The following is a 24,445-nucleotide window of genomic DNA, read 5'->3' as shown; positions in this document are numbered from 1 at the left end:
ACGTAATCTCAGTTGAAAGAATCAAAAGGGTTAAAAACTCTCCACTGCCTGGCAAAGCAGGAATATTAAATATTTTTTAAAATATACCTTACTGGAGCAACCATGTGCATACTAATAAGAATAAAATTATTTTTAAACTTGTTTTTGGGAAACGTTCAGAATAAATCATCCTGTTCTTGAATTATTAAAAACAATGTTGAGTAAAGAATTGCTTAATTTAGTAAATAATTTTAAAGCAAGCCATTATTTTCTGCAAACTTGAATTTGCTGAAAGCACTCCAAGAATTTTATTACCAGCATGACTGCCTAATGTAATTGTGTAATTAGTAATACACCTGACACTGTTGGAGAGATTTAGTTTTACTTAGGGTGAGAACAAAACGCAGTACTTTATTCTTTTTTAAGGCTGCAGGAAGGACACTGCCCTGTTTTGCTGATTGAAGTTTTGTTTTGTTTCGTTTTTAAATGACATTGTATGGCTGAAGTCACAGAGTGAGAACCAACATTTATTGATATTGGATCTGTGGATAGAATATGTGGTTTGAAATTGGAGTGATCTAGGTTTGAATCCTGGTGCTGCCTCTTGAAACATATGTTTTTCTTGAGTAAGTTATGTAACCAAAGTCTCAAGTTCTTTATTTATAAAATAGGAATAAGAATGTTTATTTCATAAGGTTGCTTTGACTCTTAAATGGGATACTGTTCACAGAAGGCCTGAGATTTTACATAGAAGATTTTACGTAGATGGGACAATAGGTTAGGTTCCTTTGTCTTCCCACCTGATTCTGTTTGAGCACATGATTTTGTGTGTAGTTGGCTTGGATGGTGAGTTTAAGATCCATCTTAGGGGTGCTTACTGGATGTAGGCTGGGAATGGTGAATGAGCTAGGTTGTTAATTTGTCACATAAGTACACCCAGGAAAGTGTTTGTTCAAGGAATCAACAACCTGTGTGCTTAGAATGGCTTGAATTAGAAGTTTATTATAAACTACTTCTTACACTGACAAATTTTTCTGGTACTATTTGGTTTGGAGGGACAAATGTTGATTTAGGGAGAGGAGTTAGTTAGGAAACTATTGCTGTAAGCTGAGGGGATAGTGACTTCAGCATGACTGATGAGGTTCTGTTTTGTCAGAATCTTGGATTATAATCCCAGTGTGGTAGGCAGAGTTCTAAAGTGACCCTCACTCTTTTATTTATTTATTTATTATTTATTTTTTAAAAAATATCTTTATTGGAGTATAATTGCTTTACAATGGTGTGTTAGTTTCTGCTTTACAACAAAATGAATCAGCTTATATATATACATATGTTCCGATATCTCTTCCCTCTTGCGTCTCCCTCCCTCCCACCCTCCCCATCCCACCCCTCCAGGCGGTCACAAAGCACCGAGCTGATCTCCCTGTGCTATGCGGCTGCTTCCCACTAGCTATCTACTTTACATTTGGTAGTGTATATATGTCCATGCCTCTCTCTCGCCCTGTCACAGCTTTCTTCCTGTGAGTATGGGTGAAACTTGTGAAGGTGATAAGCTATCACTCTCATGACTATGCTTTGTTACATGGCGAAAGGGATTTTGCAGATGTAATTAAGGTTACTAATTAGTTGAATTTGAGTTAATAAAAAGATGGGCCTCATCTAACCATATGAATCCTTTAAATCTGGGTATAGAGATTAGATATGGAGGAAGTAAGAGATTCAAAGCCTGAGGAAGATTAGATTATCCATTGCTGGCTTCAGGGATGGAGAGGGCCACGTGGCAAGGACGGGAGACTGCCTCTAGAAACTGAGGGTAACCCCTGGACAACGGCCCCAAAGAAATGGGGACCACAGTCCTATAACTTCAAGGAACTGAATTCTGCCTACTGCCATGTGAGCTTGAAAGAGGACCCCAGGCTATAGAAAGGATGGCAGCCAAGCCCAGCCCAGACGACTCCTTAATCTCAATCTAATGGAATCTTGAGCACAGAGTTCAGCCATGGCGTGCTTAGACGTTTTACCTACAGAATCTGTGAGAGAATACATTTGTTGTTTTAAGCCACTAAGTTTGTGGTAATTTGTTATGCAGCAAATATGCCCAGCCTTTCTCATTGTGAGATCTGAACCTGAGTTATTTCCTTTCTATGGTTGTCATTTTTCTTGCCTTTAAGTAAGAGAATTTTCTAGTATAGAACACTGGTACACATATTAATTGTGCGTCAAAATCACTTAGATGCAGCTTAAAATGTAGATCCCAGACCTTTTTCGTGATCTTCTGAATCACATGATCTGGGAGTAAGGCTCAAGGCTGCATCGCTAACAGGTTTCCCCGGGTGATTTTGATGTTCCTGGTTCTGGAACACACTGGGCAGGAAATCGGTCTTTACCTTGGAATAGTGGTCTCTATGGTCTCCTCTAGCACTGATAGGTAAAAGTGACAAGGAGGTCCTCTTTTCTTTTGTTACAGTAAGAGTAACAGAAGACCCAGGGCTCACTAGGTGCAAGGCAGTGCGCGGGGGCTCTACTTACCTGCTCTCATTTATGCCTTGAAATTACTGGTAAGGTGGGCCCAATTATTGGCCACATTTCACTGCAGCTTGAGGAGGCAGAGCCAAGGTTACAGAGTACAAAAGGGGTAGAACTGGAATTTGAACCTTGGTCTCTATCTTTCCCAGTTAGGGTCTTAACCACTGAGCATACTGTCTGCTGTGAAACAAAGTCTATTCATCTCTGTACCTTCAGCACCAAAACACTCTCTGGCACGTGGTAGACGAATAAGAAACATATCTTGGTGATCAAATTCTCCTCCGGGTCCCCCAGCTCCCCACCCGGTGCAGGGCAGTTTTTGTGACAATGGAGAGGGAGGAGAAGAAAGCTCCTCTGTGTCGTGGTAAGTTTCTTTGACCTCGCCCCCCATTTCTGATGCTTTTCGCCTCATTCGCTTTTTATTCAAAGGCCAAAACTGCTGAGGCTCGCCCCACACCAAGGCTCTGCTTCCTATAGTTCCGTGAGTGGGTCTTAGCTGAGCATGGCACTCAGTACTCAAGTGAGGAGACGGAGACATTCAGAGCCAGGCCCAAGGCTGGGATTCAGTACATGTGTGGTTCAGGTGCCTGACTCACCACAGCTGCCCCTTCACGTGGGCGGAGCTAACAGCAGCCACTCCCACAGCACGGGACCCCGCTCCCCCGGCGGAAGCTAACGAGTCGTGGGCAAGACACGGCGGAGTGGAAGCTGGAAATGGGGAGACTGACCTGGTGGCCCTTGGAGCTGAGTTCCCATAATGACAGCACTCTGGTAAGAAGGGCCACCCGAGCCCCCGCCTTTCTTTTTTTTTTCCTTTTTTTTCGGTACGCGGGCCTCTCACTGTTGCGGCCTCTCCCGTTGCGGAGCACAGGCTCCGGACGCGCAGGCCCAGCGGCCATGACTCACGGGCCCAGCCGCTCCGCGGCACGTGGGATCCTCCTGGACCGGGGCACGAACCCGTGTCTCCTGCATCGGCAGGCGGACCCTCAACCACTGCGCCATCAGGCAAGCCCCCCAGGGAAGCCGCCCCCCTCCCCCCCCGCCGCCTTTCTTGATATTCCGGTATCTTTTTCACTAAGTTTCCTTTCTGTTTTAAGATGCCAAAGTCAGATTCTGTTGTCGGTAATCAAAAGAACCTCTGCTAGTGAAGGAGGAGAGACTTTCAGAGCTGGAAGGGGCCTGGAATGTCGTCTGCCTCACCGTGTGACCTGGCTGAACCTGGCAGGGCCTTCTCTGCCCTAAGAGGATCCTTCATGCCCGCAGACTGTAGTCTCACTTATGCCCTTCCCCACCATCTGTGACAACCACCCTCCCCCCTACCCCTCCCAAATGACTCAACTTTTGAGCTACCTTACAGCCCCCATCTCCGCTATGCCAAAGGCTTAAAAAAGTTGTGCCATAAATAATTAATATATCTTTCCTCTTCTACTCCACGCTTTTTTCTCTACCTTTAACTTTCCCTGATTATAATACAAGTGTATTCTTAAGGTAAGATAAATCTATTTTCATTATGAATTGTTGCCAACTCCAACTTTGTGGCATCATTATAATAGCTAACATTTTTGTGCTAACACTTAGAAGCCAGGATTACTAATATGTGTTAAGTGCTTCATGAAGTTAGACTTGTTTAATTTAATCTTCTCAAAAAATTCATTGAGGTGTAGTTATTATTACTCCCGATTTCACAGATGAAGAAATTGAGGGTTTGAAAAGTACTAAATGAATGAGGTTATGTTTCAGAGCTGTCTGCTCAAATAGTGACAGCAGGATCAAATTGTGAAGCATCTCTATTTTTCCCTTCTGTCATCATCTGTGCTATTTATTTTGCATATTAAAAAAAAAAACACAGGGCTTCCTTGGTGGCACAGTGGTTAAGAACCTGCCTGCTAATGCAGGGGACACGGGTTCAAGCCCTGGTCTGGGAAGATCCCACATGCCACGGAGCAACTAAACCCATGCGCCACAACTACTGAGCCTGCACTCTAGAGCCCACGAGCCACAACTACTGAGCCCACATGCCCCAACTACTGAGCCCGTGCGCCTAGAGCCCGTGCTCCACAACAAGAGAAGCCAGCGCAATGAGAAACGCACACACTACAAGGAAGGGTAGCTTCCGCAACTAGAGAAAGCCCACGTGCAGCAATGAAGACCCAACGCAGCCAAAAATAAAAACAAACAAACAAACAAAAAGTGCTGAGAGGTTCAGGGTAATGTGGTTGCCACAAGAAATTTGGACACAAAGGGAGGGACTCTATCTCCTTCTGTCGGAGAATCAGGGAAGGCTGTCTTGAGAAGTGGCACCTGGGAGGTGTGGTAGATTGTTACCTGTTTTTCTAGAATCTTAAAATTCTCTATCAAGAGGTAGAGTGTATGTCCCCTCCCCTTGAACGTAAATGGGTCTTTGTGACTGCTAGACAAATAGAATACAGAGCAAGTGATGGTCTGTGACTTCTAAGGCTGAGTCATAAAAATGCCGTCCTATCATATGCTCTTTTTTTAAAAAGAAATGCTCATGCAGTCTTTTAAAAAAATTAATTAAATTAAAATTAATTTCAAATTAATTAATGTATATTTTGGCTGCGTTGGGTCTTCACTGCTGTGCGCAGGCTTTCTCTTGTTGCGGCGAGTAGGGGCTGCTCTTCTACGGGGCGCGGGCATCTCATTGCGGTGGCTTCTCTTGTTGCAGAGCATGGGCTCTAGGCGCGTGGGCTCAGTAGTTGTGGCTCGCGGGCTCTAGACCGCAGGCTCAGTAGTTGTGGCACACGGGCTTAGTTGCTCCGCAGCACGTGGGATCTTCCTGGACCAGGACTCGAACCCATGTCCCCTGCATTGGCAGGCAGATTCTTAATCACTGAGCCACCAGGGAAGCCCCTCATATGCTCTTAAAATGCTCACTCTTGCAACCCAGTCAGCATGCTGCAAGGAAGCCCAGTTAACTCAGGGAGAGTAACTGAGCCCCATAGCCTTTGCTGAGCTCTCAGCCAATGGTCAGCACCAATTCTCTAGCAATGTGAATGAGTTATCTTGAAAGTAGATGCTTTAGTCCCCACTTAGGCTACTCCAGCTGATGTCACATGAAGCAGAGGTGAGCCGTCTCCCTAGGTCCTGAATAAAGTACAGATTAACGAGCAAAATAAATGACTGTTGGTGTTTTGGAACACTTAAGTTTTGGAGTAGTTTGTTAAACAGCAGTAGATTAATGATAGAAAAGAGGCTTTGAAAGATGCACATCTTTCCAAACAAGGTTCTGAAGGTGCTGTGCTGACTATTGGCAGCTGTACTCCTGTGGTGGTGGTAATAGTAGTAATAATAAATATGATAATAATGATGATGATGGTGGTATTACTAGTAGTAATGGTAGCAGTAGCTAAGTTTCATTAAGTTTTTTTCTGTGCTGTGCTCATGTTAAGTGCTTTACACTTTATCTCATTTAACTCTAATGATGATTCAATGAAGTAGATACTAGTACCCTCATTTTACAGACAAGAACCGGGGTATTAGAGAATTTGAATTTTCTTTAAGGTCACACAGCTTCTAAGGGGTGCTACCAGAAGATTCATTCCCTCATCCAGGCAGGGGTTATGTGGACCTTTCAAGGAAAACCCTGTAATCAGAGTTACACTAAAGTGGGAATTACTAGTAGCTAGCATTCTTTCACAAATCTGTTTACATTTTCAAAGATACCCATTAATCAAAATGAAGAACTCTTCCATGGAGCATGTCTGTAGAGCTATCTGGAGGCAGAAGACGTCTTCCTGGCACTTGTTAAGTGACTGTGTCTTAGACAAAGGGCAGAGATCCAGCTGACATGGCCCTGACAGCTAAGCAGGCTGATATATGTCATTCCCTCTAAGCTCTGTCCCATCCTGAGTGGCAGCTTAATTGTGTTATGACCCTGTTGGGGCTCAGGGGGCCACCCCCAAATATGCTCCAATGGCATTTGATTATTTTGAATTAAACTTGAGAAACGGCCAACACAAGAGGGGTACTCTGATCCTCCTCTCTGTCTCCCTGAAAGCAGAAAATAAATCTTCATGTGAAAAGTGCACTCCCTTCACCTGGAGGTAGAAGGACACCCTCATCGCCAGAGACAGGGAACTGGGGCCAAAATGCTTGTATAAACAAACCTTGTTACTTCTTTACTTTGCTACCCCAAGTCCAAACTCTGTTTAGATTCTTCACTAATTGAACATCTAAAACCTAAGTTTCTTTGTGTGGTCAATTCCTCACAAATTCACAGTTTGTCTAAAAAGTATAAAAGCTGCCTGTTTCGGCCACTTTTTTTTCCCCAAATTTATTTATTTATTTATGGCTGTGTTGGGTCTTCGTTGCTGCGTGCGGGCTTTCTCTAGTTGCAGCGAGCGGGGGCTGCTCTTCGTTGTGGTGCGCGGGCTTCTCATTGCGGTGGCTTCTCTTGTTGCGGAGCATGGGCTCTAGGCGTGCAGGCTTCGGTAGTTGTGGCACGCGGGCTCAGTAGCTGTGGCTCACGGGCTCAAGAGCGCAGGCTCAGTAGTTGTGGCGCATGGGCTTAATTGCTCCGTGGCGTGTGGGATCTTACGGGACCCGAGCTTGGACCCGAGCTCGAACCCGTGTTCCCTGCATTGGCAGGCGGTTTCTTTTTTTTTTTTTTGCGGTATGTGGGCCTCTCACTGTTGTGGCCTCTCCCGTTGCGGAGCACAGGCTCCGGACGCACAGGCTCAGCGGCCGTGGCTCATGGGCCCAGCCGCTCCACGGCATGTGGGATCTTCCCGGACCGGGGCACGAACCCGCGTCCCCTGCATTAGCAGGCGGACTCTCAACCACTGCGCCACCGGGGAAGCACCGGCAGGTGGATTCTTAACCACTGTGCCACCAGGGAAGTCCTTGGCCACTTCTTAAGTCCCGTTTCTATGAGACCTCTGTGTGCACAATTAAAATGTGTGGTTTTTTTCCTCCTGTTAATCTATATTTTTAACCTTAGTCCAGCTACAAGAACTCAAAAGGGGTAAAGGGGGACTATTCCCTTCCCCGACAACCCCTATTTTACCCATGAGGAAACCTCAGCTTAGAGAAGTTGCTAGCTTGCCCTGGATTACGCAGAACCAAGACTCAAATGTGGGTCTCCTGACTTCGGAAGATGGGACCAGCCTGCAACTTGATTCTTGCTGAATGCCTCACACTACATGAAAGATTCAGGGAGGTGGATGATAAAAGACTGCCGCTGGCAGAAAGAAAGCAGTGATCTGAACACCTAAGGGAAATCCTAAACAGCAGAGGGAAGAAAGCAAATATTAAGACACCCATGGATAGAAAAAAAAAATAAGGAAAAGAAATCAAGCCATTTGGAAGTGCTCATTGAGTTGCTGCAGCAGATAATTTAATAAGCCTTCTGTTCGGTCAGGCTTGTTTCCCGGCTCTCAGCAGGGTGCCGTATGGAAGCTCCTATGCAGTAATTACAAAGAATGATCTTTCCCCTTCTCTGGGATCTTAGGCTGTGATTTGGGGAGCTGGCACTGCTGAGATGTTTTTCTCGGAGGCAGAGTTTGGAGCAGTGCGTGTGAGCGCTGGTGTGCTTATGTGGGTGTTGCAGGGTTGAAGAACCGAGTCTGGGATTGGTCCTGAGAATCTCTTTGCCCTTGTAGCAACCTTTCTTCTGCTCATTCCTGGGACCTGGATGCCAGGGTAACCTACCTGCCTCGTACCTGATTAAGGCTTCGCCACGCTGTGGGCTCAGGACTCAGCATCCTGCCAAGTGTCCATCAGACAAATGAATCCTTCCTTTGCTGATACGGTTCCCACTCAGTTAAGAATATTAATTCAGGGGCTTCCCTGGTGGCGCAGTGGTTGAGAATCTGCCTGCTAATGCAGGGGACACGGGTTCGAGCCCTGGTCTGGGAAGATCCCACATGCTGCGGAACAACTAGGCCCGTGAGCCACAACTACTGAGCCTGTGCTCTGCAACAAGAGAGGCCGCGATAGTGAGAGGCCCGCGCACCGTGATGAAGAGTGGTCCCCGCTTGCCACAGCTGGAGAAAGACCTCACACAGAAATGAAGACCCAACACAGCAAAAATAAATAAATTAATTAATAAACTCCTACCCCCAACATCTTCTTTAAAAAAAAAAAGAATATTCATTCATTCAACAAGTAATTATTGAAAACCTGTAAGTGCCAGGCCCTGTTCTAAGAACATCCATGCTCTCATGGAACCTGTGTTTTAGAAGAGAAGATTGGTGGAAATCAAGAAAACATCTAAGAATTTCAGAGACTGATAAGAATAATATGATGGTATGTGTTTGGTTTGGGTGACAGGGGATCAGCTCCGAGGAGGTGACATTTGAGCTGAGACCTGAATGATGAGGGGGAGCCAGTGTGGGAGGGGCACGGGGAGGTGTGTGCAGGCAGGGGGAACTGTGGATGCAAAGGCTCTGAGGTGGGGAACTGTCTTGTGTTGAAGGAACAGGAGAAGGTCACAGGGGACAGTGGTCAGGATGAGGCTGAGAGTAACAGAAGCCAAAATAATTCAGGACCCTAAAGGCCAGGCCGACCAGCTGGATGACATGACCTGATTTATGTTTTGCTGTGACACCCAGTCTTTGGATATTAGAGTTGGAGGTTGCTTTAGAGCTCAGAGGTGACTTCCCCAAGGTTCCAGGGCTGGTTGGTGACAGATGATTTAAACAGCCTCCATTGTACTTGAGATTTTCAGGCCTTCTGTAGGCACTTGAGGAGCTGAATGTATTGGGAAGACTGGGAAAATGTTCTTTTATTGAGATGTAATTGACATTTAACATTGTGTGCTTTTAAGGTGTTGATGTGAAACATTTTAATGTTGCAATGTGATTATCACTGCACTTTTAGCTAATGCTTCTATCACATCATATAGTAATCATTTTGTTTTTGTGGTAAGAACATTTAAGATTTAGTCTCTTATCATCTTTGAAGTATGTAACTATAGTCACTATGCTGTACATTGGATCCCCAGAACTTGTTCATCTTCTAACTGCAAAATTATACCCTTTGACCAATGTCCTCCCAGTTCCCCCGCCTTCTAGTCCCTGGTAACCACCATTGTACTGTGTTTCTAGGAGTTTGGCTTTTTAGATTGTGCATGCCCGTGAGATCATATGGTATTTGTTTTTCTCTGAGTTATTTCACTTAGCAGAATGTGCTCAAGTTCCATCTATGATGTTGCAAATGGCAGGATTTCCTTCTTTTTCATGGCTGAATAATATTTCATGGTGTGTGTGTGTGTGTGTGTGTGTGTGTGTGTGAGTGTGAGATATATATATATATGATATATATATCACCCTTATCCATTTATCTGTTGATGGACACTTAGGGTGTTTCTGTATTTTGGCTATTAAACATGGGAAAGCAGACATCTTTTTGATATTCTGTTTTCATTTCCTTTGGATATATATCCAGAAATGGGATTGCTAGATTATATGGTAGTTCTATTTTTATTTTTTTGAGGAACATCCATACTTTTCCTCAGTGCCTGCAACATTTTACATTCCACCAACAGTGCACAAAACCTCTGATTTCTCCACTTTCTCACCCACGTTTGTTATCTTTTTTTTTCTTAATAATAGCCATCCTAACAGGTGAGAGGTGATATCTCATTACGGTTTTGGTTTTCATTTCCCTGATGGTTAGTGATGTTAAGGCTTTATTCTGTTTATATGGTGTGTTAGTTATATTGATTGACTTTCAGATGTTAAACCAACCTTGTGTTCCTGGGATAAAGCCCACTTGGTTACGGTGAATAGTACTTTTTATATGTTGCTGGATTCAGTTTGCTAGTATTTTGTTGAGGATCTTAACATCTATATTCACAAAGGATATTAGTCTGTGGTTTTCTTTTCTCGTGATGTCTTTGCCTGGTTTGACTTCAGAGACCTCATAGAACGAGTTAGAAAGTGTTCTCTACTGTTTTTGTGTAGAGATTGTGTAGAATTGATACTAATTCTTTAAATGTTTTTAAGAATTCACCAGTCAAGTCCCCTGGGTCTGGGCTTTTTTGCTGTTGTTGAAAGTTTAAGAATTGCTAACACAGTCTCTCTGTTAAGGCCTATTCAGATTATCTAATTTTTAAGCCAGTTTCAATAATTTGTGAGTTTCTAGAGATTTATCCACTTCACCCAAGTTATCTACTTTGTTGACATATAGTTTCCATAGTAGTCCCTTATTATCCTTATTATTTCTGTAAGGTCAGTAATGATATTCTTTCTTTTATTGCCGATTTAAGTAATATGAGTCTTCTCTCTTTTTTCTTAGTCTGACAAGCTAAAGTTTGCCAATTGTGTTGATCTTTTCAAAGAACCATCTTTTGGTTCCATTGTTTTTTCTCCATTGTTTTCCTAATCTATATTTCAGTTATTTCAGCTCTAAAGTTTATTGTTTTCTGCTTTCTGCTTGCTTTGGGCTTGGTTTGCTTGTCTCTTTCTAGTTCCTTAAAGTGGAAATTTAGGGTATTGATTTGGGATCTTTCTTCTTTTTTTTAATATAGGCGTTTACAGCTATAAATTTGCTTCTAAACACTCCTTTTTCTGCCTCCTGTTTCGCTGTGTTACATTTTTAATGGAGTCCCCAGTGCAGTCAGATCTCTTTTGTTGTCCACAAAGCTGCTGGCTGTTGGCTACCAGGACTCTGACGGGGGAGGGAATAGCCCGAAGTTAAAATATCACAGGCTCTGCTCTTTTGCTGGTGTTCAGTAGCCTTTCTTGGATAGATGATTTTCAGATCATTTTGTGGCTTGGTTAATTGCCAGCGTCTAAAGTGGTTGATTTTCATTGTTTTGCCCATATTTTCATTGTTTTCAAGGGGACGGGAGGCCGCTGAGATCCATACTCTGCCATTCTGGCCTTTGGTGACTTTTAACTGCTCTGACAACCCTTTGGGGCGGGTACTGTCATGATGTGCTTTTGGCAAATAAGGAAACTGAGGCCCAGAAAGATTCATTAACTTCCTAATGAAGCTGAATCTGGCCTCTGTACCCCGACTCCGAAATAATTCTCCAAGACAGAGTTTTGGTTGAAGTAGAAAAGAATAGCTTTATTGTTTTGACAGGCAAAGGGGACCACAGGGGGCTTAATGCCCTCAAAACTGTGTTTCCCGACCTGGAGGGGGTAGTGAGGAGTTTGATAGTAATGGCTCAAAGAGGGTGTGATCAGCTCGTGGACATTCTTCTGATTGGTTGGTGGTGAGGTACATGGGAGTCAGCATCACCAACCTTCTGGTTCCAAAGGGTCTGGGGTTTACGGGCTTGTGGGAAGTATGCGGTTAACTTCTTCCACCTGGTGAGGGTTTCAGTAGCAGCAAAACAGCTCAAAGATATTGTTATGTGTATCCCTGGAGGGGGAACCAGGACCCAGCCCCAAGGCAGCACTATTGTTTCCGGATTGCTCCTCCCTTGTCTCCACATCTCCTCCCTTCCCTGATTAGCAGCTGTTTGAACCTGCCGTTTGTAACTCAGGGAAGGTCATGGAGGCTGAATGAAGCCCATTTCCTACAAGCAAGAAACAGGGGACATGGAAAGGCTTTTGTGCCCAGGAGCCCCGCAGCGTGCTGCTCAGTATCACTAAGGCCCCACAGCTGGTAAGTGGTAAATCCAGGATTTCAACTCATGTAACCTCTTAGAACTTTCTGTCCAGCTGTTCCCTTTGCTGCAGATGTCTTCCTTGGATAACTTCTTTACCTCCTTCAAGTCTCCTTTCAAGTCGCACTACTCCGTGAGGCCTACCTTGGCCATCCTCCCTCTGCTCCTTTTGTTTCCAATTTCCCTTTAGTCTCTTCTGCTTCTTTTCGCCATCAACATAGCATTTAGAAAAACACCATATGTGTACTATGTTTATTGTCTGTCTCCTCTTGCTAGGGGGTCATTTCCATGGAGGCAGTCATCCTTGTCTGTTGATTTTCCCTGCTAGGGTCTGAAAGACTGCCCAGCATATGTGAAGCTCTCAATAAATGTTTGCTGGATCTGACCCAGAGCTCCAGATCAAAACCCTAAGTTAGCAGCAGGGTTTGAACTTGAACTCTCACCTGCCTTTCTCTGAAGCCCGGGTTCTGAATAACAAGTCCTGTGGGTTCCCCAAAGAATGAGGTCCACTCCAGCCCAGGCACTGTCAGGTTTGCCTCACCAGAGGTGATACAGGGTTTATTCCCAAATTGCCCTCCAGGAAGCTGATGCTGCTGCGTCCCTCTCTGCTTCCCCCATGTGTCTCCTTTCCCCCACCAGCGGCTCTTAGCCACACTGTTCCCATGGTGTGGGGATGTCAGGACTGGGGCAGGGGCTGAGTGTCTTCTGGGCAGGCAGGCAGCTGATGGCAGCATTTTCCTGCTGGGAGTGGACCTGCCAGAGGCAGAGAAAGTGATGTGTGTGTGTGTCTGTGTGTTCACACATGCACATATATGGGCACACGGTGGGTATGTGGAGAGACAGTAGCTGTACATGCACAGTCCCTGAGGTGGGAACTGGCTCGGGAGAGTTAAGGAACAGGAAAAGGTCATTCTAGGTGGAGCAGACAGGACTGAGGTGAGGAAGGCAGGGAAGGCGGGGGGCAAGGTGCTGCATCCATGAGCTCCAGGGGCAGGGGAGTGCTGGATGGGGCCCGTCCCTCTCGGAGCATGGGTGTGAGCACAGCTGCCCGTCTTCTGCTGCCCTTGCCTTCTTGGGTCTCTCCCTTCTCTGTGGCTCTGAAACACTTATGCAGTGACCAAGTCTCAGATAACAGATACAGATGACAGACCTGGAAAACCATTCAGGCACAGCCTTTCACATGACGGAAGAAAACTGAGACCCAGAGAGGTTGAGTGACTTGTTCAAAATCACACAGGAAGTTGGTGGTAGATTCTTACCTCCTAGATCAGAGCTCTTTCTATCATGGGAAATTTTATTTTTCATTTCTTTCTCTTATCCTTTCCTTTCTTTAAAAAATGTTCTTTGTAGAGGGTGGGTACTGCAGTAAACACTTCCCACCCATTACGTCCATTAACTTTTTGTGAATGAGGCAGGTATTGCAACTAACCATACTTAGCAGATGAGAAGCTGAGACTCAGAGATGGGGGGTATCTTTCCCAAGGTCACATAGTCGGTGAGTGGCAATGTCAGGATTCTAACCCAGGTCATTTCACCTTCCAGTCCTGTATCAGGCCCCCAGTCCATCTTTTCCCTTCACTGGCTGACAGACCAGTTAGATGCGTGGAGGCTATTTAGATGGGTGAGGAGCCGGTTGGCGGTGGGGAGGGGCAGGCAGGGAGGTGGAGTGAGTTAGGCTGATCCCAGGATCCCCAGCCTCAGAGGAAGTGAAGCACCTGTCATGCAGAGACCATCTAGGCCTCACCCACAGCAGTACCTTGGCCCCAGGATCTGAGTGAATTAACCTTCTCCGATGCGTGTCTCTGCCAGAGTTCTTGGCCTCCCAACCCACTGAGAGGTCAGCTGTCTTGCTGCCTGCAAGCCCCCAGGGCTGCTGATTCGCACTTGCCCATTTCCCAGTCATCATCTGCACCATCGTCTGGCCTTCCTCACGGCACCCCTCGCTGTAGTTCACAAAGCTTGCACAGCGTGGTAGGCAACCACCACCAGTGTCGGTGGTCCCACTTGAGAATTTTCAAAGTGCTTTTCTCATGAAACCTTTCGTACTCTCCTCTGTGGGATTCATATCATTGTTATCCCCATTTATTCAGTGAGGAAAACTGAACTCTGATGTTAAAAATAAATGAAAACACCCAGGAACACAGGACCACAAAGCTAGCAGGTGGAGTTGGGGCTCAAGGCGTGGTCTTTATCCTCCCCCACACGTGCCAGTGTTGCACAGTAGCTGCCGTTTGGTGACTGTCTATGCGTTCCTTAATCAATCCTCTAATTTTTGGAGCTGAGGAAAATGGTGCTCAGAGGGGTCAGGACTGGCTGTGGGTTTCATAGCTGGCAGACAGACTCAGATGTGGGTGATCCACGCAGCTGTGGGCTGAATTGTATGCCCCCCAAATTTACGTGTTGAAGTCCTAGCCCACGGTACCTCAGAATGTGACCTTGTTTGAGACCAGGGTTGCTGCAGATCTAATCAGTTAAATTAAAATGAGATAATACCAGATAGGGAGGCCTATAATCCATTAGGACTGATGTCTTTCTAAAAAGAGGAAATTTAGACACAGACATGCACACAGGAACAACGCCATGAAACATTAAATGCAGAGATGGGGATGACACTTCTATGAGCCGAGGAATGCCAAAGATTATCAGCAAACCGTCAGAAGCTAGGAGAGAGGCATGGGACAGGTTCTCCCTCCAAGCCTTTGGAAAGAACGCATCCCGCTGACACCTTGATTTCTAGCTTCTAGGGTTCTAGCTTCTAGAGTTCTAGCTTCCAGAACACTTAGACAATGAATTTCTGTCGTTTAAGCCACCCAGCCTGTAGTACGGCAGCCCTAGGAAATGAATGCACAAGGCCGTATTCTTAACGACTCCAGGGCACTGCCTCCTGTTTCCCAGAATCTTAGGTTTTATAACTGATAGGATTTTACTTCTAAATTCCAGACAAAAGGAATGATAACAATCCCCTGAGTGCCATTTGGACAGCCAAGAGGTGAGAGAGGCCAAGTATTAGTTCAGCCAGGAGTGTTGCTGGCTGTGGTGGTAGAAGCAAAATGCAGCCCTGCAGCCTCAGCCAGCGGGATGCCGCAGACGGCTCCTCACTTCCTTGCTCCAGGGAGGCTGGGTTTTGGAATGTTAGTGAGACTAGAGCATCTGATGCTTGAGAGGCCCAGGAGGACCATGGAGATGAAGAAGTACTGGACTGAGAGCCAGGAAACTACTCTGCCACTCATCCTGCTGTGTGACCTTAGGAAAGCCTCCTGCCCTTTCTGGGCCTCAGTGAAGAACTTTGACTAGACGATGTTTAAGTGCCCTGAGAATCTCTGTCTCTGATCTAAAGGAAATGGAGACAAAGGAAATCTTGTCATTTGCAGAAATCAAAGAACTCAGGAGCGAGCGTTCCTTTCCAGTTTGGTTTCGTGTGTATTGATGAGGCAGGCTGTCCCGTCGCTCAGCGTGCCAACTGCCAACTCTTTCTCCCCTTGACTTGCAAAGATCTCATTTCAGGCTAATGATGACGTTGGTGATGATGAGTATTAATAAACATGATGTACTTATGGGGAAAAAAGGAACTAAAAACATACATTTGGGGCTCGCTCTCAATAGGCTTGCTTTGGTCCTTTTGAATGGGGCTGCGCTAACTCATGAGATCATGGGCAGGTCCCTGTCCCTCTCTGCTTTCCCTGTCTGTAAAGTGAGGGTGTTCGCCTAGGTCTGTGGTTCTCAGACTGTAGTGCCCGGAATGGCAGCATCTGCATCACCTGGGAACTTGCTAGACGTGCAAATTCTCAGGCCCCATCCCTGACCCAGTGAATCAGAAACTCTGAGGAGGGAACCCTGGCAATCTGTCTTAACGAGCTCCCCGTACAATGCACCCTCAAGTCTGAAAACCACTTCACTAGATGGCCCCTTTGGTCTCCCAGCCCTGACTGCCTTTGTTTGCTTGTAAGTCCTGCCCCACGAGAGGGGCCTTCTGTGGGATTCTCAGAGAGAGGGGTGAGAAGTGGGCAAAGGGCCTTTGCCCTTGACTTCCCTCCCATCTCAAAGTTTTAATGCCTCCTTTTCATCCCTCCTTTCTCTCAGTGTCCTCTAATGACAGGAGCTTATTAAAACGGGGGATTTTCCACAGGCCTGTTTCAGAGGTCCTGGGGAGGAGTTTTAATTGCCAGACTTCACGCTGAGGGTGTTAACATTTATTAAAGTCAGCTCCTCTGATTGCCTTTTAACAAGGTGGTGACTGTGCATAGGAGATAACGCCGGGCACAGCTTGGTGAGGCCTCAGAGGAGGTTTAAAATAATCAGGCCCAGGGAAAATAGGAAGGCAGCGTGGTGCAACGGTGACACAGCATCGGCTCTCCGCCTGGCTGGAGGCTGAGGGGTCGGGGCTGCCGTGAGAACAAGGTGGGCAGGTGGAGTGGGAGGAAGGAGAGGCTGGTCTGGCCTCCTGGGAACAGAACTGTCACGGTACTGTGGCCCAGGGAGCCAAGGCTCTGAATCTGGGCTCCAGCCTCTTTGGTAGTCTAGATTTGAATCTTACATTTTTGATAATTTTGAAAGGAGGGATGGGAGCATCCCTGTTGGGTGGCGGAGAATGGGAAATGCAGTCAAGGCCATGGATCTCCTGTGGATTTGCTGCAACTGCCTGGGCCTTCGTTCTAGGCCCTTCCTCTCCGCCTGCTGTTGGCTGGCGTGGCACAGCAGGGATTCAAACTGCATTGCCTGGTTCTAGGGGCCCAGCCCTCCAGGTACGGGGTGGAAGACTGGTAGAGCTGAGAGGTTCTCACTTCTCTGGGACTGATGAGCTGAACAGTCTCTGTTCCTTCCTCCCCTCCACCTGGAGTGGCTCTGATTTCCTCCAATTCATGCCAGGGAGTTTCTAAGAGACATTTGCACAGGGTGAAAAGAAAAACAACATTGTTGCAACCCTGTGCCTGAGGGCTCCTGTTGCCCTGAACTGACCTCATGGCCTCCCTCCCTGACCCCACCTGCTCCTTCTCAGGGTTCCCCCTCTTGCTGGAAGGTGGGCCCGGCCCAGCCCGTGTCCCTTCTCACTCTGCCCTGTCCCAACATCCTGTCTGTCATGACGTGCTGCTGATTCTCCTCCCCACAGGCTCCAGAACCTGTCCCCTTGTTTCCTCCCATTCGTCACTGTCATAGCTTAGGTTTGGATGGACAATGGAGGCTCTGAAGCGGTGGTTCTCTTTCCTGTCCTGTCCCCTCAAAGCCTTCTTCCTCCAGCTAGAGTGATCTTACCTCATGTCACCCTGAGGTTCTTCCCTTCAGTGCCTCCCTTTTGCCCACCAAATTCAAGCTTGCATGGTTCCGGGGTCTGGGGTCCTCCATGAGCCCTGCCCATCCCACAGCCTTACCATTTGCCACTCGCCCTCCCTGCTCAGCCAAAGTACACACCTTCTGGTTCCCTCAGTACCTTTCAAGGGTCAGCTCAGGTGTCACTTCCTCTTTAGAGCCTTCCCTGCCTCCCTGGGCAGAGTATATAATTTAACCTTATCTGCCAGTGCCTCTAGTAAACCTTATATCCCCCAAGATTGTAATAGTTTGCATAACTGTCTTCCCTACAAGTCTGTGAATTCCTCAAGGCTACAGAAAGCATAGATGATTCAACTCTGTATCCATGATGTGTGGCAGGTACTTCATCAGGACTTTTGAATTGAATTCTGCAGGGATGCTCAAAAAATCCCTTTCATCCCCTCCCAACTGCTGTTTTCAAAGTACACTGGCATTCGCCTAGAGGTTGATGGTCAGAGTAGAACTGAAGCTGCCATGTTGGTAAATGTCATGAGCAGCTGGTGGGCACTGAAGGGCTGAGTTTTGTGCGACTTTTCTCCTTAATTGCTGTGTGACCTTGGGTTGGTCACTTGGCTTTTCTGGACTTTGGTTACTCTACCAGTACATTTGATAACTTGATGTCCTTGGCTCACAAGGATTAAGACCCAGTTGCAAGTTCTCCATGTATCCCACTACTACTAATTATTATCTATCAAATTGTTGAGCATATGCCAGGCACCATGCAAAGGCTAAGCCTTTTATCTACCTTGTCTTATCTAATTCTCCAAACAACCCAAGGAAGTAGGTATAACTACCCTCATTTCCCGGAGGCTCAGAAACATGTAAGTTACTTATGTGAGGTAACGCTTGTTGAGCCAGATTCTGTCCAGTAAGGGGGTGATGAAGAAGAGAATGACGTAACAAGGAAAACATGTTCAAGGGAGAGTTGATCATCCACACTCATCACTGTAGACCTACAGGCCCTGGCTCACCTCTGACCTCACCTCATGCATTCTCTCCTTCCGCTGTGCTCTGGCCACAGGTGCCCTCTTGCTGTTCCATGCACATGCCAAGGTTGTTGCTGTCTCAGGGACTTTGCAGTTGCTGTTCCCTCTGCATGAATGCTTTTCCAGTTACTGTTTATGGTCTCGTCCTTCATGACTTAGCTCAACTGTTACCTCCTGGAAAAGGCCTTTCCTGACTCCCCATCTAAAATATTTCCCTCCCTCCCCAGGTCCCACCCTGACTCATCCTTCTGTTAGTTTCTTTCATAGCACTCTGTACACTTTGTACTTATTCTCTTCGTTTTTTGTTTTTAATGTCCCAGATACCCTTCCCCCCTCAAATGTAGGAACAGTAAGGGCTGGGATTTATATGTCTTCTGCATGGCAGTATCCTCACCCAGTGCCTGACAAATGATGATGATAAAAAATACCTGAGTGAACAACAAAGTAACAGAAGGATGGCCAGCCCTCACGTGACTTGCTCTCTTCCTGCCTGGGTGGTACTCACACTCATTGAATAACCTTGGTCAATTTCCTGGACCTCTTTGGGCCTCAGTTTTCCCACCTTGAGAATGAGGGCTTTGGAAGAAAACAGGGGTCAGCAAGTGCTCTTAAAGGGCCAGAAAGTAAATATTTTAGGCTTTGTGGGCCACACGGTCTCTGTTGCAACTACTCAACTCTGCTGTTCTCGGGCAAACAGCCGTAGACAACATGTAAACCAAAGGGCATGGTTGTATTTCTTTTCTTTTTTTTACTTTTTGTGGTATGCGGGCCTCTCACTGATGTGGCCTCTCCCGTTGCGGAGCACAGGCTCCGGACGCGCAGGCTCAGCGGCCATGGCTCATGGGCCTAGCCGCTCTGCGGCATGTGGGATCTTCCCGGACCGGGGCACGAACCGGTGTCCCCTGCATCGGCAGGCAGACTCTCAACCACTGCGCCACCAGGGAAGCCCAAGGGCATGGTTGTATTTTAATAAAACTACAAGACCAGGAGACCAGCCTGTGGGTCATAGTTTTACGACACCTGGACTAGAAGGCACTGGAGACCTTCAGACCTTGGATATTTTAAAACCCTTATTGGTTGTCTTCTAAGGAGCTTTGTTTGGCTTGGTTTCTTGGCCTTAATGTAGAAAAATCCCAGTTCTGGTAGCATGTATGTTTGGGGCCCTGAAAGAGACACTAGTATGGAAAGGAATAATAGACCCATGAAGGCTGCTTGGCATGCCAACATGGGAAAGGAATAATAGACCCATGAAGGCTGCTTGGAATGCCAACATGTTACAAACAATGTTTGAAGGCTTTCCTGAGATGGTTATAGACTCTAAAAATACAGAAGATTGTGAAATTTGGGGACCACCTTTGGAAAGTGTCTGGAGGGCGCCTTTCCCAAGCTCCCCTTCTCCCTTCCCTGAAGACATGTTTAATCTCCTTCACTCTTACTGAACCCCTGGATGTTCAGTCTGTGTGGGACACCCCGTCTCCCCTTAGTTGCATTGCCTTTCCTACCCTCAAGTGTGTCTTTTTTCTCCACTGCATTAAAATCTCCTTGACTGCAGAGAAGTTTATTTCTTCCTTTTCCCCACACAACATCTAATACTGTTCTGGGCACATAGAAGTGCTGAATAAATATTCAGTTTACAACCTAGGGCCCCCTGCCCTCCCTTCCCATCACGCATTCTTCAAGAGGCTTATGCTGCTGTGAGAATGGATGTCGATGGCTTTTCTTTTTGTTGGATTCCTTTTTCTGTGTTGTCTGGGATCTGGTTTACCAGACACACATCAATGTCATTTACAGTCAGGCCATGTGGCTGTGATGGTCAGATGGATATCATCTGATACCGTCAGAGAGGCAGGCAATTGCGTGGGAGGGAACTGGAGCCCTGGACGTGGAATGAAAACATCCTGGATTTAAGGTACAGCTCTGCTGCTAACTCGCTGAGGACATTTAAGCAAGCCACTTAACAAACCACGTAAGCAAGGCAAAGCCTTGATTTCTTTATCTAAATGGGGAGAGTAAAACTCTGAGCATTTTTGGGAAGATTAAGTAAAATGATCTATGTGAAGGAATTGGTAAAGAGTAAAGGCCCATACTAACATCATAAAAATTATTAGTAACAAGCTACCATAACCACCTAGGACCTATTATATAGCACAAGGAACTATTCTCAATATTTTGTAATAACCTAGAAGGGAAAAGAATCTGAAAAAGAGTATGTATATAAACTGAATCGCTGTGCTGTACACCTGAAATTAACATGGTATTGTAAATCAACTATACTTCAGTTAAACACAGAACAAACAAACAAAAAACAAGCCACCATCATCTCTCACCTCCTAACTGGCCTCCCTGCTTCCACCCTTGCCCACTGAGTCTGCTGTCCAAGTGGCATCTAGAGTGATCTGTAAATGTGAGTTGGATCTTATATCTTGCCACTCTTCTGCTAAATCCCCAATGGCTCCTATCTTACTCAAGTCCTAAAAATGGCTGATAAGACCCCACCTCACCTGGACCTGTGGCCTCTGACCTCATCTCCCACCACTCTCCCCTCTAGTCACAGTCTTTTTTTTAAAAAAAATTATTTATTTACTTATTTAGTTGTGCTGGGTCTTAGTTGTGGCATGCGGGATATTTGTTGTGGCATGCACGATCTTTAGTTGAGGCATTGGGATCTTTAGTTGTGGCATGTGGGCTCTTAGTAGCGGCCTGCAGGATCTAGTTCCCTGACCAGGGATCGAACCTGGGCCCCCTGCGTTGGGAGTGTGGAGTCTTAACCACTGGACCACCAGGGAAGTCCCTATCCACAGTCCTTTTGTTCCCACCTCAAGGCCTTTGCAGTTGCTCATCTCGACACCTGGTATGTTCTTTCCCTAGACATCAACATGGATCGCTGCGTCGCTTGCTGCAGGATTTTACCTAAAGCTCACCTTCTTTCTCAGTGAGGCCTTCCCAGGCCATTCTTTTAAAAATTCCATCCCATCTCCCTTGCTTGCTTTGATTTTTCTCTGCAGCACTTAACTACAAGCTAACATAATATTTATATTACTTGTTTTGTTTTTGTCTGTTCCTGTACAGAGTAGATGCCTCATGAGGGCAGGGATTTTTATATTTATTTATTCACGGCTATATTTCCAGTATGTTAAGCACATTGCTTGACACATAGTGGGTGCTTAATAAATATTTGTCAAGTGAATAACAAGTTACGGCCCAGTGAAGCTGCCTGCTGGGGCACACAGGGACTGTATAGCACTCGTTGGTTGGAATGAATTCATTCATTTCCTATAGCTAGGTCCCAATTAATGCTAACCTTTTCCCACTGAGACCTATGGAAACAGCATAATAAAGTGATTAAGAGGGTGGGCTTGGCAGTCAGACCAAGGTCAAGTCTAGTGTTTACTTCTCACTACCAGTGTGAGCTTCAGCAAATAATCTACCTCTCTGAACCTGAATTTCTCAACTGTGAAATGACAGTTTCTACTTAGATTGTTTTGAGGATAAAATGGGGCTTATTATTTGTGAAAAGTGTTTAGACACATCCTTAGCCCATAGTAAGTTGCTGGCTGATGGTAGGTAATTTTATGTCAGGAACTGTATAATAATATCAGCATCTTCTAAGGGTGCGTAGGAACAAGCATAATTTTAACAGCCGCTCTTTTTGTGTGAATTTGCTCAGAGTTGTTCCAAACAAGGCTTTTGCCTTGACAGTTTCTATCCTTTTCCTGCTATTTTGCAAGGGTATGTTGTTTTCCCTTTTCCTACTTCTTCCCACCTCCCTCATCTTTCCTCGACTCCAGGAAATCTGAGTTTTCATCCTTCTGTGCCACTTACTGGCCCGTCTTGACTGCAGTCACTTTGCCACCGTAAGCCTCAGTTTCCTTATAGGTGCAGTGGGGCTGAAATCCCTGCGCTGCCAACCTTGGCGAGATACTGAGAGGACAAATGGAGAAGATGGATGTGAACAGAAATACACAGCAAGTCCTGCAAGTAACAGGCCTGCTCCTCATTTTCATCACCACTTCCCGGCAACGGGAGTTGTGAATGCCCAGCCAAGCCTCCCTGTTCTTGCCCATCCTGGGGAATTAGATGCAGCCTGTGTACAATGGGAACAGCTTGCTTTTTTGTCTCTGAATCTGCAGGTTTATGATCGATGCCTCCCCAAAGCCAAGATTGAGTTTTATCTTTGGAGAACCGTTTTAAAGCATGTTATATGGGAGATGTCGTTCAGTTCAGCAAAATAATTTAAATTATTGTTGTGACTTGAACCTGGCATTTCGGATCTGTTTAGGCCTCTTGAAAGCTTGAAGATTTTTCAGCATTGTGAAGACACTAATTAACTATCTAGCCAGAGGTTTTCTGCATCCAGTAAACATACTGTAATTCCATTATGATAGTTCTCTGGAGAAATCAATTGTGTCCTTGGTGGTGAGCTGGAAAATCATCAGCCAGGAGAGAGTGATGGTGAATCCAGGCCCAGAGATGGCAATTATGGGCAGGGAGTCAGACTAGTTCCCTTTCTCCTTGCTTCCTTTGTCTGTAGGGCCCTGCAGATTTGAAGACTTCAGCCTTCTGTCCCATTAGATTTAGAATATTAGAATGGAAAAAAAGATAACCGTCTTGGAAATCAGCTAGTTCAGGGATGGCGAATGGGCTTCTTTGCATGTGCCAATAGGTGGTGCTTGCCTGAAGCAAGTTGTTAAGGATTTTGGGTCCCTACTGCTTTATTTGGCAATTTATTTTGTACTTACCATGCCCCAGGCATTTTCCTAAGCCCCATCCATTTGGGTTAACTCACTTAATTCTGGCAACAATGTGATGAGGCAGGTACCATGAATAATCCCTTCTGTACAGATGAGAAAATTGAACTAATTTGCTTCAACTCACACAGCTTATCAAAGGTAGAGCTGGGATTCAAGCCCAGGAAGTTGGAGTCCATTAAGCTCTTGTAATATTGTGTAGTGCTTGGCCCTGAGTCTGACACATGTTGAAAACTGGATGAAGCTGGCTTGGGCAGATGCTGCTGTTATTGTCACTTGGGGTTGCCAGAGATATCTGTGCACTTCCCAGCATGAGAAGTGGTTAAGGAGAACACTGTTCCTTTGCCTGGCTGCACTCTGCTCATCCTTTAGATCCAGCTTCAAGTTCGTTGAAGAGAGGCTTTGCCTGATCCATCCCAGCCGTCCTCCTGGTTCAGAATAGGTGCCCTCACCGTGACCTCCCATGACATCCTTGCCTTTTTACATCTGCCTCAGTTTGTAGTATTTAATATGTGTTTGTGCGATCCTTTGTTGAACACCTGTGTCCACCTGCCTGTGAGTTTGATGTTGTGTCCCCAGAGCTTGGAAGATGGTGAGCACTAAATTGCTAGATGAATAGCCTGGTTGGCTAAATAACCAGGGTACCCTAAAGTAGTGTTTTTCAAACTGTGGGTCTCGACCCCTTAGTGAGTCTTGAAATCCATTTTGTGGCTTTGACAGTATTTAAAAGCATGAAAAAGAAGAGTAAGCATTAGAACACTTCACATATAGAAATGATAAATATATTTTGTGAAGCTTTCACTACAGCATGTGTACACTGGGTTGGATGTAAATGTATTTCTGTGCATTCTAGCCAAAGATTTTGAAAGCCCTGGTCTAAAGGGGATTGCCACAGTGCATGGGGAGTGGGACCAGGTGACCTCTAAGGTCCCTCCTTTCTGATGCTGGGGGATCTACAGGTGAGGCGGGAGGTGTTGGAGCCCAGGGCTTATTCCTCTCCATCTGATGCATTATATTTTTCAAGGCTATTTGATTTTGCCTGGATGATTTGGAGGCGATCTCTCTCGTTCAGTCAAGCTTGTCCTTGCTTTTCAGGCTGCTAAATGAAGCCTTTGATCACAATTGAGAATTCACTGTTTCCATTGGTATTACAGCTCTAAATTTGCCCATTTCCAACAGCCGCTGATTCTAATTGAAATGGAAGGGCTGTGGGGTTTTTTTTTTCCCCTTTGGGGTTTAATTGTGTTTTTCTCCTTAGGTACTGCCAACTGCTGGCTTCTTTTTAAGAGGAAAAGGGGGTATGATTGGAGAACAATGTGACA

At 45.9% G+C, this 24,445-nt stretch overlaps 1 long non-coding RNA gene across 1 annotated transcript in view; it reads left to right on the top strand.

The window, feature by feature from the left end:
- The first annotated feature begins 3,176 nt into the window (after positions 1-3,176).
- The window catches only part of LOC307183187, a 222,933-nt gene continuing 201,664 nt past the window's right edge, over positions 3,177-24,445 (top strand). The window contains exon 1 of the long non-coding RNA XR_013827402.1: positions 3,177-3,276. This is a non-coding gene — a long non-coding RNA (uncharacterized lncRNA). The remainder of the gene's footprint in view (positions 3,277-24,445) is intronic.

The sequence above is a fragment of the Stenella coeruleoalba genome (genome assembly GCF_951394435.1).
Source record: "Stenella coeruleoalba genome assembly, chromosome: 3".
Taxonomy (NCBI): domain Eukaryota; kingdom Metazoa; phylum Chordata; class Mammalia; order Artiodactyla; family Delphinidae; genus Stenella; species Stenella coeruleoalba.
The sequence above is the reverse complement of the archived record's forward strand: the minus strand, read 5'-3'. Positions and strand labels throughout refer to the sequence as shown.